Genomic DNA, 19,815 nt, shown 5'->3' with positions numbered 1-19,815 from the left:
TTAATGCAGTTCCTCACATCCTTCCCTCCAATGTGAAACAGCTCACAGCTGGTACATCTGCATGATTTTTTACAAATTATCAAGTAAGATTTATATATTTGGAAATAGAATTACTTTCAGCACCAATTAATGTTAACACTTTCTTTTTGTAATGTTTTTGTAATCTTCCCATGTTGTTGCTGTTTTCCATTTGGGTGAAAGATTAAACACAAATATTTTATAGCCTCACAATGTCAAAGCCCCATTCATACCCCAAATTCTAAATACCAGTTTGCCAGATATTCAAACTTAAATTAGTTTTTATCAAATAAAAGTATACTTTCATTCTTACTTTTCTCAGACATTGGAAAGTGATATTCTTTCTTCTTTGCTCATTCATTTCCTCATTCTGATGGAAGCACTGTGGTTACAACTATTATTGCATTGTGTTAGAAACCTGCTGACACTTTTGGTGTTAGCGGGTCAAATTTGATTTAACTCATTTCTTTTTTTCCCACCTCATAGCTGACTTGTTATGCATTCATATCCATGTAAACGCCATTCAAAATATTATTTTGGGTTAGGGTCAATTAGATATAAAAAAATGCACTCATTACATTTCCTATAATGAAGAAAATGGAATGCAACAAAAACTCAGGAATGCGACAAAAAAAAACAAAAAAATCCCATGAATTCAAGGCTTCATGGGGTGTGTAATTGATAGAAAATTTGTCATTTTTGGGTGAACTACTGCTTTAAGCTTTGCGTTGCAGTAGTGACGACTCGTCACCACTGCAACTCCAAAGCTTAACATAATAAAATGACAGCCAAATATATACACAGCATACTATCCACAAGTTTCCTAGGCTGTGTGGGCATCACTTCCTGTCGATTTCATTGGATATCATTGGATTTCGTTGGATTTCATTGGCTCAAATCGACAGCAAGTGATGCCCACACAGCCTAGGAAACTTGTGGATAAAGCAAAGCCTGGCACTCTTTTCCTCATGTGTACAGTACAATGTGTCATTTTGAACCATTATCTTAATAAATGAGCTGTCAATGAGTCAAATATTAACTAGAAAAACATACTGTATGTTTGGCCATAAACCAGTTACCTACGTCTTGCATGACGTACCTTACAAATAGAAGAAAAAAAATGCAACCCGTAGCCGTAACTACTTATATTTACAAGCAACTTTACAGAAAAACAAGCCTAAAGTCGTTTATAATAAGCGGGCATGGCAACACTGGCTGTGAGCAGAGCACTCGGTTTGTACTGCAGGGATATCAAAGCCTCCCGCTTGCTCCGCCTCGTGCTGAAAAACAAGTGCACCTTTTTCAATCTGACTGGTTTTCCAATCATACTGACATATAGGCCTACACCAGATCGGATTAGGTCACATCCCATGTAAACAGGTGACCCAAAACCTTTAATCAGACAGATAGATTCAAATTGGAATGGAATAAAAGTGTCCATGCAACTGGGGCTAATGATACCTGGAACCTTTGTGTGTGTGTGTGTGTGTGTGTGTGTGTGTGTGTGTGTGTGTGTGTGTGTGTGTGTGTGTGTGTGTGTGTGTGTGTGTGTGTGTGTGTGTGTGTGTGTGTGTGTGTGTGTGTGTGTGTGTGTGTGTGTTCTTGTACTGACTCCCACGGTGGGAGCTGAACGAGTGTCGTTCTCTCAATGTAGTACTTTCACAATGTAGGCTATATTTGTTCATCCCAAAAATAGAACTGCCCTGTACGTGACGATTTTATTAGCTTTCCATTCATTACCAACGAAAACAGACTGCCGGGCTCTATACTGGAGGAGCTAGCGAGATGCTATCTATCTCTATCTGTCTGTCTGTCTGTCCGTCCGTCCGTCCGTCCGTCTGTATGTCTGTGGCATTAGTGACTGTATTGTTTCAATGTACAAGACCTAATTTGCTCAGTCTGTCCTTTCAGTGAAAAACTCTTGGTCCACTTATCTCAAACTAGAGACTGATGGCAATGTTTTTAACAGAGGACTGTTGTTTTCTTATGTGTTTTCTTATTGTCAGTGAACTGACATTTGAGTACTGTTACATTTTAAGCCTGCCATGCTCTATAATGATAATATTAAGATGATATTGTATTATTATATAATATTAATAATTTACTGAAGTTCTATCTATATTCTAGATTAGAATATAATATTTTAGGAGACATGAATGGGTGTTGGAATATTAGCTTTTTCTTCTCTTTCTCTTTTTTCTCTCCTTAGTTTTTCAATTTCCTTTTATTTTATAAAATTCTAAATTTAACAGCTGACATGTATACTTTGAACAGAGCAGCCCTGATGCATTTCCAAATGAGCCTCTCCTGACCTCTAGTGGAATGATTAAGCCACATACCAAAAAGCCATCATTGCAGACAGATTTATACTCTATTATACTGTTTTCTGTCATATACTTTTTAAAGTCTCATCTGATAGAGAGTATACAGTAGGCTGTATAAAGTCTGAGTACAATCCACCAAGTCGAATGCCTCATATGTGAATATGATTTGCCAATAAACACATTCAGAAAATAAACAGCATGAAGGTTTTTTCTATCACTAGCTATTCTTCTTAGAATCCCACTCTAACAGACCTCTGTTAGTGTGGGATCCTGTGGGGAAACACAGAGCCTCCTAGTTAGTAGGAGTTAGTTGGTAACTAGGAAGCTCAAAACAAGTGTCAGTAGCAACATCAGTATAGGCTGTTCTACATTGGCAGAGAAGATATGTCAATTTTTCATGGGTGAAACACACATACTCAGCTGTGCTGCTCATCCCACACATGCATATCATGTTCCTTACAAATGGGGCACCATTTAAAAGGGAAATAAACAGGATTACCAAAGGTATAAAACATGAAAATGTTTGAGAACCGCAGCCTTTGTAGGCTACTGGTTTTGCTGCAAGCTGCCGACTGACACATAAGCAAAACAAATGCGGATTGACCGGATTCAAATCGATTTGTATCTGTTGGTTTTGCAAATACTTCTACATGGTGATTATTTTGTTATATGATGATCAAATCACAGCTGGCAAGGGCCTCCTCCACACGAATACAGGATAGGTGGGCACTAGGGACACCTGGGCACCATATATTTGGGATGACTGGGCACTTGGACATGTGGGTACTAGGGACATGTGGGCACCTGGACGAGTGCCCACATCGTATAAACATATTGGACTATGATAGGTATAATAAATAACTTATTCCTCACTTTGCTGAAGCACGTGAAAACCCATCTCTGTGTACTTTGAACAAGCCTTTATTACCCTGCACACATCCCAACCCCTCCCCCTCATTCAGCAAGCTACTGCCATTTGCAAGTTCCCATTTGTCCTTTCGGTGTGTCCAGCAGCCGTTAAGGCCTGTGTTGCTATCCTCTGTTCTTGTAAAGTTATGTTGTGATCATTAGGTAGGCCTACTGTTACGGTACATGGACATAGGACATTACAACAACATCAACATGTGGAATCGTAGAGCTCCGCTGTGTGTCTGGCTGTTGGCAGCGGCTGGACTCAGCATGGCAGGTAGGCCAAAGTAACGCTAGGCTTATCTTAGACAGATTTCTTGTTTACAAACATTGAGACTGCACGCGCAGGTGCCGGTTTCATATAATCAATTCCCAATAGAACCCCAAAAATGATGTTTTGGGGAGCATTGGTTTCTGTTGATTCAACCTCCAATGTGGCTGTTTCTCAACACCCGCACTTAGGAACAGTGTTGTAGTGCTACTTTTAGACAGCCACGTAGGCTGGAATACATTTTTGACTGGGCCTGGCCAATGCTGTGAGGGCAACATTTTTTTTTTGAATCAATTAATGAATTAATTCTTATTTTTGCTTTTAATTTCCTCAAAATATTAAGTCAGGTGTATTTGAGAATGACAGGTGTCGCAATGTCACAAAAACTATAATTCAAATGACCATAAAACAACAGTAACAGCACACTCTCCTATCCTTTACTAGCACCATAATACTTTGTTAATAATCTACTGGTTCCATATCAGCTCGTGACTTTGTCTGTAGCAAGTGAGCGCGCGCGCACACACACACACACACACACACACACACACACACACACACACACACACACACACACACACACACACACACACACACACACACACACACACACACTCTGACTCTGTGTACTTTGAACAAGCCTTTATTAACCTCCACACATCCCAACACTTCCCCCTCATTCAGCAAGCTACTGCCATTTGCAAGTTCCAATTTGTACTTTCGGTTTGTCCAGCAGCCGTTAAGGCCTGTGTTGCTATCCTCTGTTCTTGTAAAGTTATGTTCTGATCATTAGGTAGGCCTACTGTAAACTGTTACTGTACATGGACATAGGACATTACAACAACATCAACATGTGGAATCGTAGAGCTCCGTTGTGTGTCTGGCTGTTGGCAGTGGCTGGACTCAGCATGGCAGGTAGGCCAAAGTAACGCTAGGCTTCGCCCCCTGTGATTACATGACTGTCATATATACCGTAGATAACCGTCTTAGATGGATTTCTTGTTTACAAACATTGAGACTGCACGCGCAGGTGCCGGTTTCATATAATCAATTCCAAATAGAACCCCAAACATGATGTTTTGTAACAGTGTTGTAGTGCTACTTTTAGACAGCCGTGTAGGTTGCAATACATTTTTGACTGGGCCTGGATGATGCTGTGAGGGCAATATGCAAACATTTTAAATTGATTATTCTTATTTTTGCCTTCAATCTCCTCAAAATATTAAGTCAGGTGTCTTTGAGATTGACAGGTGTCCGATGTCACGGCGGTCCCGTTGATTCTCAAATATAAACAATAATTCAAATGACCATAAAACAACAGTAACAGTACACTCTCTAGCCTTTACTTGCACCCTAATACTGTGTTAATAATCTACTGGTTCCATGTCAACTTGTGACTTGTAGCAAGTGAGCGCGCACGCGCACGCACGCACACACACACACACACACACACACACACACACACACACACACACACACACACACACACACACACACACACACACACACACACACGCACACACACACACACACACACACACACACACACACACACACACACAGTCCATGAGCCAGATTTCATTATCAAATGAGTGGGCAAAACCATACCTATATTAGGCCTATCATATATTGATTGATTGATTGAAATTTTTATTAGGCAAAAGAATGTAAAACAACACAGTTACATTTATAATGCTTTTGTCTAAAAGGTCCGGCCAAAAAAGTCCTTGCGGACTTGTTTCCGTTGGGGTCCTTGAGTTAATTTCATAGACATATATAGTAGCAACCAAACAGTTCAAAAATCAACATGAAAATACAGATAATACAGAAAAAATACCACTATGTACAAAAAAAGCATTTAAAAAAAATATGTACAAAAAAAGGGGGGGGGGAAGCATGGAAAAATAAAAATTATATACAAAAAAAAGCATGAGGAAATACAAAATATGTACAAAAAGAGGAGGGGGGGGGGTCGTCTGTCTACAGGGAAACTGGTACTAGCTCCTCTTTCGGCCTCCAGAAAGATGGGTTTTTAGGGCTGTTTTGAATGAGCCCAGGGAACTGCATTTTTTGAGGGATGGGGTTAGACTATTCCATTCCTTGGTGGCTGTGCTATAGAAGGAGAATTTGCCCATGTTTGTTTTATGGGAGGGTGGTACCAGATTGTTGTTTACGCTCCCTCTAGTTTCGTGGCTGTGGGTGTCACTAACTTTTTCGAGGTATTTATACAGATATGCGGGTATAGGGGGCATATCGGGCAAATCTGCATTTACAATTTTGAAGACCAGACCCATTTTTAGTTGTTTAACCCTGTCTTCCACCCTGAGCCAGCCTAGGCTGGCAAAGTGAGTGGGAGAGAGGTGGGTCATGGGCCCCAGTCCGAGAAGTAGTCGGATCAGTTTGTTTTGGGAGGTTTGAAGCTTAGTCTGCAGTGACACTGAGGTGTTGGAGTACCAAGAGGAGCTAGCATAGTCAAAAAGGGGCTGTATCAGGGCCCCTGAGAGGGGCTTATACTGATCAGTATAAGTAAATTAATATATGATATGATAGGCCTAACCCTTCCACAGGAGTATCTTTTTCATATTTATAACACATTTTGTTATAATTTTCTATAGACATTAGGAACATGTTTTTTCTCAGCACATACTTTCAAATTGGGGATACTTATTTCACATTTTTTGATTTGTGATAAAAATCATGCATTAAAAAGCAATTTAAGCATATATGGAAGTATTTCCAATCAATTCCCCATACTTGAATTGTGCAGAAAAGTGTGCTCATAGGTCTCTACACAATAATGCCTCAAAAGTTGATAATATATTTGTTGTTAAAATTTGCGTGTGATAATATAGGGGTCCACATATTCAATGCATGATAACTACCACAAAGCTACTAGTGTGCAATGTGTATCATGCCAAACTGTGAAGTAGAGATGTACAGCAAGTTTTTAAAAAAAACCTCACATCTAGCTTTGCCCAGTGCCCTTTTTGAGCCCTGGCTCATGTTATTACATCAAAATAGTGTTTCTGACTATCTCTAGAGTTACAACCACATGTTACCACTAAAATTAAAGTTTAGAATGGAGAGCACATTTCTATAGCCATTAGGAACATGCTGGTTCTCAGCACACACTTTCAATATGGGGATATTTACACGCCTTATTTTAAAATAATTATATTTGTGTGCGAAATCTTGCATTAAAAGGCCATTTATGCATATATGGACGTTTTGAAGAAGTAAAATAACTATTCTAATCAATTCCCCATACTTGAATTATGCAGAAAAGTGGGTTCATAGGTCTCTACACAAAATAAGGTTCAAAAGTTGTTCATACAATTTGCATGTGACAATATAGGGGTCAGTGCAAAGTGACATAACTAACAGCTGGTGAGAGACAACAGGGAAAATTAACATAGGAATGAGAGTATCTGCATGTCAGAGGTCCAGTGTGACTTAATTGTTAAGGAGGCATATAGCATTACTCAGATTGAGTGCAAGGATGAACGTTTGGATAACATGACGGGAGTAATGAATGAAGTGAGTCTACAGAGCTTTGCTGCTTTGCTAGGTAGGCCTAAATGGAGAAATCCTTGGTACTGTAGAGATGACAATACTATAAAGCATCACCATTATGCAAGTAAAGACAACAAAATGCGAGATATATGTTAATTGGTCAACACATTTAATATGGTAACACACACTGGCATGTGTACGCGTGCTTGAATTGCCACTAGCCACAGTCCAAAAGGCGGCAGCAGGCGCGTGAAAAGGCACAGACAACGTGCAAGTGAAGACACAAAAATGTGCTATATATTGTGGGTTATGAATGAATGGGCGTACATATTTAGGAGATTATTTAAATTGTGGTGTGTGTGCGTCCGCGTGCTAGATGTGTCATGTGTGGTGTGGGTCTGCAAAGTGAAAAAGTTGGCAGCACACCAGCGGGCCCAGCGCACACACACACACACGCACGCACGCACGCACGCACGCACGCACGCACGCACGTACGTACGTACGCACGCACGCACGCACGCACGCACGCACGCACGCACGCACGCACGCACGCACGCACGCACGCACGCACACACACACACACACACACACACACACACACACACAGTGTGTAGAGGGGGCAGAACCGTAATAATCCACAAACAAACAGTGGGAGGAAGGGAGTGGCGCAGAATTTAGCGAGTAGTGCAGTAGCTACTATTATTATAAATGAATAATGCTCAGTGAATCACATGGCTACATGTTATTAAATGACCAATGGTAATCATATTTGGCATTGTCTCTCCACACACACACACACACACACACACACACACACACACACACACACACACACACACACACACACACACACACACACACACACATAGTGAAGTCCGTTTTCTTCGAGGCATAATAACTGTCATGGCATTTTTGTCTCCGCCAGGCCGAAAGGCATGGCGAGAGAGTATGTTTTCTACCCCGTCCGTCCGTCCGTGTGTCCGTGTGTGTGTGTGTCCGTCCGTCTGTGACCAGCTAATCTCCGGCACGGTTGTCTTGATCGCAGCAAAACTGTGTACACACACTCCCTGGATGCCAATTCAGAACCTCTGCCCCAAATGTTTCTCATTGGCCTTTTATAGTGCCACCAGGAGGCCAATTTGTGCAAAACATATTTTTTGACAGCACTCCTATAGATTTTGTCCAAAAATCCCGCAAATCGGTACACAGTATCTCTATAGTCATTAAACGAAACGGGTCTTTCAGATTTCTCATATTCCATCCTGATTGGCTAAAAATGTCTTCCAAAGTTTGCAGGAGTGCTCCGTTTTGAACAAAATGCCTCAAATCATGAACACAGCATGCAATTTCCGTGAAATTTTGCACGCACATTCCCATTAGGCCGAGGAAGAACTACCATTTGAAAATTTTCAAATCAGCCTCATGGTGGCGCTATAACAGGTCGATTCGTGTTTTTACCTATAACTGCACCGATCTGTGTAAAACTTTGTATGCACACTCCCTACAGGTCAAGGAAAAACCTTTGCCCTGCATTTTTCATATCTGCCTTTTATAGCGCCACCAGGAGGCCGACTTATGTAAAACACATTTTTTAATACTACTCCTTCCAATTTTATCCAAATTTCACGCAAATCGGTGCACATGATCTCTATAGATCACGACGGATGTGTTTGATTTTTCATATTCCATACTGATTGGCTAAGATTGACATCTAAAGTTTGCATTATTGGCTTGTTTTGAACAAAATTCCGCAAATCATGAACGTCCGATTGCGGTCAAACTTTGCACGCACATTCACACTATGTTGAGGAACAAATGCCACCCTTTTAACATTGCCCTGTTATAGCGCCACCAGCAGGTCTAATTTAGCGAAACAAATGTTTTTAACAAAATGCCTCAAATCATGAATGCAGTTGGTGTCCGATTGTCATGCAAGGCCTAAGAAGAAATGGCACCCTTTTCACGTTGGCATATTATAGCGCCACCAGGAGGCCACAATAGCCTACATGACCTGGCGGAGACCTGTGCTCCGAGGAGTTTTTTTGTCAACACATTACACATACCTATCTGCCTCACATTAAGACGGACTACTCGTTGTGTCTGCGTCGCGTGGCTGTGCAATGCATGGACATGGCTGAGTTCGGTTTCGATTTAAGGGCTTGCCTTGATATACAGTATTGTGTTGCTCACCGAAAATATAGCCGATCTACAAGCTCACAATGCGTACTGGAGATGCAGGGTACGGCATGGATTTCTACACAGAGGGCAATTAATCTATGTACTGTCCTGCAAAGGTTCTGTGGTTGAGAAAATATTCGTAAATTGTCAAAATTCTATTTTGTATACAAACGCTAGGGGTGGCAACTGCCATGTAGGCCTACAATAAAGCCGTAGCAACATTTCATCAAGTTTCCTCAACAGTGTCGATACAAATTTAAATAAAAAATAAAATAAATAAAATAAAAGTAGATAAGATTAAGTCAGATTAAAAGTAGCATCTGTACAATTTCTATTATGTAAATCTGATCTTGGAGAGAGAGAGAGAGAGAGAGAGAGAGAGAGAGAGAGAGAGAGAGAGAGAGAGAGAGAGAGAGAGAGAGAGAGAGAGTGTGTGTGTCCAAGGGGGAAATTAATTCGGTGCAGCTTTTTATTTATTTTTCATTTATTTTTTCACATGTACCCCATGGGGCATGACGCCACTGAGATGAAGGTTCGGAGGAGAGAGGGGTTGCAGTGGCTCGGGATGTATAGACTCTATACATCCTGAGCCACTGCCACCCCTCTCTCCTCCCAAACCTTCATCTCAGTGGCGATTCCCATACAAACACTGTGTAGAGTGTTTGTGTGGGAATCGATCTTCACTGTAGTATTATCTTGTTACCAACTGCTTTAACTGACAGAATAATTTTCTCCAAACAGGCCAACAAGATGTGAAATACATACCACTGGAAGGACGACTTGAATTACGTTTTGATTGGACACCCACCACTGTCACCCTATTTAAAACTGTACCCCAAGTCGAACAGGCAGCTGTGGTGGCAGAGTGGCATTGGGCCTCGCCTGCTAAAGACGTTGTCTATGGGACATATGAAGGCCGTACAGAATTGAATAAAGGAACTGGAGTCGTCATCAAAAATGTGACGAAAGAAGACAGCGGAACATATTTTATGGTGTTCAATAGCAATCGGCGGAGCGAGCTTTACAAGTTTGAGGTGATCAGTAAGTATGAATTGTGTCTTAGTTGTGAAGACTGGTATTTTTTGTTTAACTAGGCCCCTTTGGAATGATGCCCCTCTGGTTGAACCCAGTAGACCTGTTACCGAGTACTTAGTGTACCCATTATCATTTTACTTGGGGCAAGTCAGATCTTCATAATACATAAAAGGGACAGACAGACAGACAGACAGACAGACAGACAGACAGACAGACAGACAGACAGACAGACAGACAGACAGACAGACAGACAGAAAACTGACTTAGCACAATATACCCTCACAAGATTGTTTCCCCCCTGCATAGTGTGCTAAGTCCATTAAAGAAAGGCAGCCAGTTCATTATAATGTAGTTTGGAAATGATTTAATCCTAACTGTTACTTGAGAAAGATCACACAGTCAACATGTGTTTTTTCCTCATTAAAATGTTCTAACTGCAGTCTGGAGAAAACATCACCAGTAATTCTTAGCTGTGAGAAAATAAGTCCAAACAAAAAAGTTGAGCACAGCTGTCCAATAGGCCTGCTTGCCTACCCAGGGCTGTTTCAGTCGTGGAGTGCGTTTTGTGTTTGTGGTGCATTCCTACTCGCAGAAGTGAAACGTTTAGGAAGTGAACTCTATAGAGGCTCCTCAACATGCGATTCCAATTTGGGTGTGATTGGATGTTGCGTTCATTATGGTGTTCTTGTAGGAAATGGGCCCGCCCACATATTTTTAAGTCAATTACTGACAAACAGTATGGAGCAAGCATCACACCCTCTTTGACGGTCATTGTCACATGACTCCCGAGATCATTTGTGCCGAATTTGGAGGGAAAATATCACGTTTTGGCATTTTAATTATATGTTTACCAGGGACAATGCACATTAATCAACTAATTGTCTCCGCCAGGCCGAAGGTGTTGCCGAGACTATGTTTTTGCCCCTGTCCATCTCTCTCTGGCTGGACCGATCGGCGTGAAACTTTGAACGCACACTCCCAGTAGGCCAAGGAAGAACCTCCACCTCCAATTTTTTAAATCATCCTGTTGTAGCGCCACCAGGAGACCGATTTTTGCCAAAAAAAAAATTGCAACTATTCGCACTTATTTTGTCCAAACCTCACGCAATTTGGTACACCTTATCTCTGTAGTCATGTGCTCAAGACGTATCGGTTGTCTACAAATTGTGTTCATAATAAATTATTGTGAATGGTCAAATTGGTCAACTACAATACAAACTCAGTAGAAAACATATAGGTCTCTCTCTAATTGATTGATTGATTGATTGATTGATTGATTGATTGATTGATTGATTGATTGATTGATTGATTGATTGATTGATTGATTGATTGATTGGGCACTTCACTGAACATTTATAAAAAATGATAAAATCACAAAAAAGCCTGAAGGCTTGTTTCCATTGTGGTCCTTTTGGGGAAGGGATGTAGGGGCAAACAACACAATAACAAAAACAAGACCAAACAATAAAAGACAACCATGTAAACAAAAAATAAACTAGAAAAGTTCCCCTTAGCGCCAATCTGGGTGGCCTACACAGGACCGGCAAAGTTCGGAAGGCAGTCATATAGCTAAGAAGTAGAATTTGCTAAATCTAACTGATACATCTTGATCACATGACTTAATATAATACAAATAAATAACTAAATAAATAACCATTTTGTGTGAGGTTTTGATTTTTTTTAGGAGTAGTAGCAAAAAGTGTGTATTGAAGGAAACGTGAAATGGCTAATCTAGTCTGGAAAAAATGGCTAGGGCCTACAGTATATGTGGAGTTGTGTCATGATCCAAGGAATCCAGGGGAATTTGTTTTTGATTGTACAACCTTGGGTTCAAGTGTTACAGGCCAAAATATGAATTGGCCAATTTGAAAATTCTGGGGCGGAAGTTCGTCCTTGGCCTACTGGGCATGCGTGTGCAAAGTTTCACGCCGATTATTCCTATGGTGCCAGAGATTAGCTGTTCACGGACAAACGGACGGACAGATTCACAGAGGCGAAAACTAAATTCCTTGCCTTTGGCCGTTCCGGCCTCCTGGCGGGAATAAATAGGTATTTTCACATCAAATAAAAAAGGTAAAGACAAACAAAAACCAACAAAATGTGTTTAGTAATGGGTGTAAAACTATAAGTCAACTTATTGGACAACCAGTTTCTTTGTGAGAATTTAACAATTTCAAAGGAACTGATCAACTTAAAGGGATATTTCACTTTCAAAAAAACGTTTGGTCATTTTATCGTCTACTCAGGCTTTTGTGAGCCCCCCAGACCGTTTTTAAGTTGCTTGATTCAGTATTTAGATATTTGATATTCATTTGATCAGACACGCCCCCTTCCTATACAAACCCACTATAACTTCAAACTCCATTTTTAACATGTTAGATTAATCAAAAACACCCGTCCTTGGTTCTGGTGACTCACCCTGCCCCCCTAATGCGTGAGGGAGCCGTGTTTTTTCGATAACTTGTTTCATTTATTTTTAATATTATTTTTGGAAAATGAAAGAAATTAAATACAATAAAAAAATGTAATAAAATAAATGAAAAAAGTAATCGAAAAAACACGGCCCCCTCACGTATTAGGAGGGCAGGGTGAGTCAGCAGAACCAAGGACGGGTGTTTTTGATGAATCTAACAAGTTATAATGGGTTTGTATAGGAAGGGGGTGTGTCTGATAAAATGATTATCAAATATCTAAATACTATATCAAGCAACTTAAAAACGGTCTGGGGGGCTCACAAAAGGCTGAGTAGACGATAAAATGACCCAAAGTTTTTTTGAAAGTGAAATATCCCTTTAAGGTTGGAAGGTAAGCTATTCCCCTGGACTGCTGCCGAGTATAAGAAAAGTTTTTTTCCCATACTGCTCTTGAAATAGCAGGGTACAAAATCAGTAGAACTACCTCTGGTGGAATACCTGTGGGTATCACTAACCTTGGAGTTTCAAGTTGTGTTCATTATTTTCCCCCACAGACAGTGTCCCAAAGCCATCAGTGGCTATCAAGCCACCTTGTTCACCTCAATCTACCATCTGCTCGCTAGTCTGTGAAGGGAACATCACAGATTCAGGTCCAGTCACCATTCGCTGGAAGAAAGATGAAGGGGAATGGATGGAGTCTGGACATAACTGGACTATTACCAACAATGAGAAATGGAAGAAGGTTGAAAAAGTCTTCTGTGAAATGAAGAATCCATTAAGTGTGGAGCAGAGTGACCCCTGTGACAACCCCTTGTATATAAAAGGTATGTTTTATTTATTTTGTTGTCTGTTGTCAATAAATACATTGTACTGTTTTATTGGAAGAGAGAGTGATGTTGCATAAGAAGTTGTTTTTGTCTTTTTATTTTAAGATAATGATACACCCGTGGGGGGTATTATTGGAGGGATTATTGTTACTCTTATCCTTGCTGCTGGCTTGGTCCTGGGTGTGAAATATCGTGGTAAATTTCTCTACTTATTTTAAGTTACACATAACGTACAACATGCTTGCAAAGTTACTGCTCAGCAGCTAGATGCAATTTCACAAGCAAACGTTTTGCAAACTTATCTGTATTTTGCTCTGTATGCATTTCATTTTATATGCTGTGTCTGTGTGTGTGTGTGTGTGTGTGTGTGTGTGTGTGTGTGTGTGTGTGTGTGTGTGTGTGTGTGTGTGTGTGTGTGTGTGTGTGTGTGTGTGTGTGTGTGTGTGTGTGTGTGTGTGTGTGTGTGTGTGTGTGTGTGTGTGTGTGAGCGAGCGTGTATGTGAGCGTTTGTGTGCATGCTTGTGTCTGCATGTAGATGCACATGTATCCAAACAAGCCAACACCTTTAACCTCATATCACCGTTATATTATCATTGTGTTTGAATTTCATAACAGATCATATAAAGCGTAAGAGTATGTTGACTTCATGTGAGTTGGGGCCTGTGGATGATCCTGAACTTCCTGAAGGTGAGTGAGTTTGAGTTGGTTTGAGTTAGTTTTTAACTTTATTTGAGCAGTTTGTGATAAGACTTAGTCTTGAGTTGAATCTCAAACTTAAAATAATAAATATAAATACATTTTTAATCATTGACCATGAAATCTGTGTTTTCATAATAAACTTCCAATCGTCAATTCTTCATTACTAACTGTGATGACTGGCAGGCAGTTGCTATAAAGTGAGAACACTTGGTGTTATTTATCACAGTGTTGTATATTTCAACAAAGCAACGATGCCTCACAGGCTGTGAGCTGTGTGATACTCTCATCTTTGCAATAAAATACTTTTTTTAATGGACACCTCTGCAGTGTTGTTAGGTTGTTTAGGTTTGTGAGTTCACCCTCCACATCAAATTACAATTCTAATCTGAAGTGGCAGTCAAATGTATCTAATATCACAAACCACTGTTCTGATTAGCACCAAATCTCTTCTGTACACTAACACGCTTTTTTAATCACATGTTTTATACTACTTGAAATATTTAACTTTCATTTTTATAATGGAAGTCCAGGAAGTCATGGAAGTCAGGACTCAAATCAGGCTGGCCACAAGAATTCTGAGATCCATATTGGAGCCACGGCATTCCCATGTGGATCATGAGATCCACGTGATTCTATTTTTATTGAAGTGATCACATTTGCAATAATAGACTAGTCAGAAAATACACATGAATCACATTATGACGATATACACTGTATATCAATCAATATTTCATACATTTTAGCATAAATTGAAAAGTGTCAATAATTTTCCACTTTCTAGTTCCAGACAGTTGTGAGTGCAGTTTGGATTTGTTAATGGAGAACACCTGCTCACACAGATACAGACACATAATAAAAAGAGAATTTCTGGGCACTTAGCACTGATCTTCCTACCATGAGAGGCTTGATAAATACATTACAGCAATAAAACAGTTCTAAAATAGTGTGACGTGACCTTTCACAGTTCACTACCAACATCTGAGTAGTTTCCTCACACAGCAATACTGTACAATAGAAATATGGTTGTTTGATTCAATAAGTTGTCTGTAACAATGTTTAACAAACTGATCTTTTCCTCTCTACTCAGCAGACCCAACCAAAGATGCATCTTCACTAAACAATGAAAATGAAGGTACTAATGGCACTAATGGTTTCTATCTATAAAAAGTGTTTTATTTGATAACATTTAAAATATCACATATGCAGAGAATTCAAGACATGCTTAGGAGGACTGGTGTTCAGACCTCTGCATGGAGACATGGAGAAATAGCTGACGTGTGTGTGTGTGTGTGTGTGTGTGTGTGTGTGTGTGTGTGTGTGTGTGTGTGTGTGTGTGTGTGTGTGTGTGTGTGTGTGTGTGTGTGTGTGCGCGCGCGCGCATCACAGCACTTCTACAAGAGAAAACAGGTTCAACACCAGGTTCACAAGAAGTGGTTATCATCATTGTTTCCCCAGATGGTATGTCTGTTTCTCTTCTGTGACTACTGTTTATAATTATGTTATTATTTTAACTGCTGCCTGTTTCTTAGTGATGCTTATGGATCTGTTCCATTTCTCTCTCTCTCCTCTTCATGTTTTTTATTCAGTCATGGATCTCATAGACACCATCGTGTCCATAGCAACTTCACTCTACCCTCTCTGTAAGGCGGTCAAGGCCAACAAGGCACGGTGCCAGCGTTTGGTTGAGCGTGTGAAATGGCTGGAGGAACTGGTGAAGACAATCAAGCAAAAAGGAGCTGGTCAGAACCCTGCTGTTGTGGAGGAGGCCCTCTGTGAACTCAAGACCACACTAGAGCATGCTGCTAAGGTTGTTGAAAATTACACCTCTGATAGTTTCCACAAGCATCTGTGGATGGAGTACGAACGTAGAGATGAGTTTAGCAGTTTGAACGACCATCTCAACAACGTATTCCCCAAGCTGTCCCTGAATCTGCAGGTTGACCACAATCTACAAACAAAATTATTCAATCTGTTCATCAGAGACGCTCAACGGGAAGAGGATGATAGGAAGGAGGATCATGCCGAGCTGCAGAAAAGTGAGAAGGGGGGGTCTTGTTATCTCAAGTTGGCAACAGTCAACAGGGGTTAATGTTTGGGTCAGACCCCATGTATATCCATGGAAACTGACATAACCATAGAAATAAATATATATATAATTAATAATAATAACAATAATATGTAATATTGCTTAAGAAAACAACTTTAAAATCAGATCAAAGTCACTTCTCTTTCAATACAATGAAAGCATGTTATGCTTCAATCTATTGCATTTAACCTTATCTGTCCTTCTTTCCCCGATCTCTCATGTTTTTCAATCAGTCATGGAGCACATAGATGCCATCTCGAACAGCATAGAAACAACACTATCCCCTCTCTGTAAGGATGCCCAGCTCAACAAGAAACTGCGCAATTCTCTGGACGAGGATTTGAAAAAGCTGAAGAACCGGGTGGAGGTGATCAAGGAAAAAGGACCTGGTCAGAACTCTGCCCAAGTGGAGGTGGCCCTCTGTGAGGTCAATGCCACACTGACGTCAGATGAAACTACTGCGTTTGTTAACAAAAAAAAAAGACCAAAAAAAAAAATATCACTTGGACCCACTGACTACGAGAAAGAGTATGAAAGTTTGATCAACGGTCTCAACAAAGCATCAAATAAGCTGTCCTGTGCTCTGTCGGTTGATCAAAGTTCACTGTAGATTAGTGAGGGGGGGGGGGGGGTGTCTTGTCATCTTTTGTGTATTAAGACATTTATACAAGAATTGTATCATTATGAGGGGCACCTGGTATGTATTAAAAGGGAAGACCACTCATTTTTAACATTGAACTATGTCTTTAATACACCTTAGAGCTGTTGTGTGGGAATAAGAAAAAAAGTCCCCCCCCCCCCCTTCTGTGTTGCCTAGAAAATGATAATTGATTGAGGTCATGTGATCAGTGACATACGCAGGGTGTACTTTTGGCTCCGCCCCCTAAGCTTTTTTTTCCTCTTATTTCCACACAACAGCTCTAAGGTGTATTAAAGACATAGTTCAATGTTGAAAATGAGTGGTCTTCTCCTTTAAGTTGTATTTATCTGTTGCTCCTGAGAAAGTGATTTATTTAGTAAAATCCTTCGTGAGTTTGGTCACTTACAGCTGGAAAACACTGAACATAAATTTAGAACATTGTTGTAAATGATCCAAACCCAAAAGACCAAAATGTCTAAAACCTGAAACCCTGTAGATTACTTTAAGCTGAAGATATGGAAGTCCATAGCTCCAGCTTAAAGTTCATTGTAGTCACACTTGTAACAAGAACCTTTATGCATTTGTATTTGAACAAACAGTTGGACAGTCACAGAGCAACAGATGAAAAGACAAAGTTAATGAGATTATTCTACAGTGTTATCATATCGATGCTGTGCGAGGACATACGTTTACGTTTTAGTAGTGAGCTCAGTGGTGCACTATGCTGGCTGCATTGAACCCAGAGACCAAAGACAAAGGATATATGTTCTGAGATTAGCTGGCATTGAAATGATTGAATCGGTTGTGGCTCATGAGCTCCTGGGCAAGAAGATAACGGAGAGTCAGAGACCTTAACTCTTTGACTGCGGACGACGCGATAACGCGTCAAGTGCTACTTTGTCCAGTTGGCCGTCGACGCGCTCGACGCGCTGGACGCGCGTTCATTGTTTAATCTCTGATTGCGCTATGCTGCTTAATATTCAATGTTATTCTCGAGTTCCACTTACTTCACGGACATCTGCATCCGGTTTCATGGCCTGGATTCCGTTTCCGGTTTTTGATTTTTTTCCCCAGTCATTTTCGTCCAAAATAGGTAAATAAACGGGTTTTCACACGGTATAACGGACAAACGGACAGCTTCTCTTCTATAATCTATGGTCTGGGTGACGATCAGTCATCGCCGTCGTGCATCACAACGTAATTTTCGCTGATCAAAACAATCTGGGTGACGTCACATCCGTTTTCATGTTTTTCCTTGTCTAATCTATGAAGAAGGGTGAGAGAGACCCAACGACATGATCACGCTGTCATGTGCTGCTCCCTGGTGGCGGATTTGTGCTGGGTCTTTACATTATGTGTCCTTAAATTATTTTCATGAGAAAAATTCAAAATAAAAAAATAAAAAAACACGAAAATTGCTGGCACTGGGGGAGTACTTTATGAAAATACTCTGGCAGTCAAAGAGTTAATAACCAACCACAGATGGAAAATGGACAATAGCCAACATTCTCAGTATATTCCTCTGTGCTCACTGTCATCACAGCTTACAGTATGCCCTGGAACTAACTTTGGGGGCATCTTCCTCAACGTGTGAAAACTCCTTTTCAACACTTAAAAACATTTTTTTTTCCTGGTGCAGTATGTTGCACAAACGAAAGGCTCACGCTCAACTGAAAAGGATCTTACTCACAAGGACATTCTGATGAGAAGATGTAAACACTGCCTTCCACATTACTGAGACAGAGGGAGAACAAGATAGTTTCAATCAAGGTAAAATCAGATTGATTGATTGATTGATTGATTGATTGATTTTGTGTGTGTGTGTGTGTGTGTGTGTGTGTGTGTGTGTGTGTGTGTGTGTGTGTGTGTGTGTGTGTGTGTGTGTGTGTGTGTGTGTGTGCTGCACTATGTAACTTTCCTGTTGTAGGCCTACCGTAAGTGTTGAAAATGTTACCATTGAGCTAATAGAGCCTGTCTGCTTGCTTAGGGGAGAAATGGAATCATGAAACGGGATCATGTCAAAGGTCATGTCAATATCAATAGAAGAGCAGGGAGACCAAATACAACAATCCTAACATTGTGTTAACATACTCTACCATACAGATACAAAATAACATTTATTTACACAAAAAAGTTACATAATACAGCTTTATGTATCATGTCCTAGCTGGGATTCAAACCCAGGTCTTTTGCATGAGAGAACATTTCTATCACAGACAGAATCCTCGCTTGGGAAGATATTGCACTTGTGAGCTTCAGGCAGTAGTCTACTACATGTGAACAAGTAGGTCTACTCGACACCAAGATAATGTAAAAGAGGAAAGGACATAAATAAATGTCTTGGTCCAGCAATTTGAGTTTACAGATTAGTGGCACAGAGATGCATGCAAGTCAATGATAGCCGGGTGGACAAGAGTAGGCTATGAACACTATCTTTGAATGATTGGAACATTTGTAAAACAATTTGTTCAGGTTTCAATGTGCTAAATCTTTTTATTGAGGTATCTAAAGAGCACAGAGTATGTTTCTGATTGGGAAGTATGGGCTGTCATCGCAACACTGTCATGTGTTGACAGGTTCACTAATTGACTAATAATTATGGTAGTCAATTAGTGAACCTGGAGACTATTATTGTCTCCAGTCTCATGAAGACAGCTCATACTGCCCTGCACGCCTGAAACACTGCTCTTTAGTTACCTTCGTAAAATGTAGTGTGCAGTTTTGTGCACATCGAAAAACAAGAGATCATACAATATGTGTGATATGTCTTCTTTTATTTTCAGTGAATGTCTGCTCTGTATTTAGTTTCCCTGTGGGAAATTGCAACCCATAAGAAACCCTTTGTCGGTGTGTCCTGAAAACAGTGTTTAACGCGAACTGTACCTTTGCACACTTTACAAT

The sequence above is a fragment of the Gymnoscopelus braueri genome (assembly GCF_963280865.1).
Source record: "Gymnoscopelus braueri genome assembly, chromosome: 17".
Taxonomy (NCBI): domain Eukaryota; kingdom Metazoa; phylum Chordata; class Actinopteri; order Myctophiformes; family Myctophidae; genus Gymnoscopelus; species Gymnoscopelus braueri.
This window is presented reverse-complemented; position numbering follows the sequence as displayed.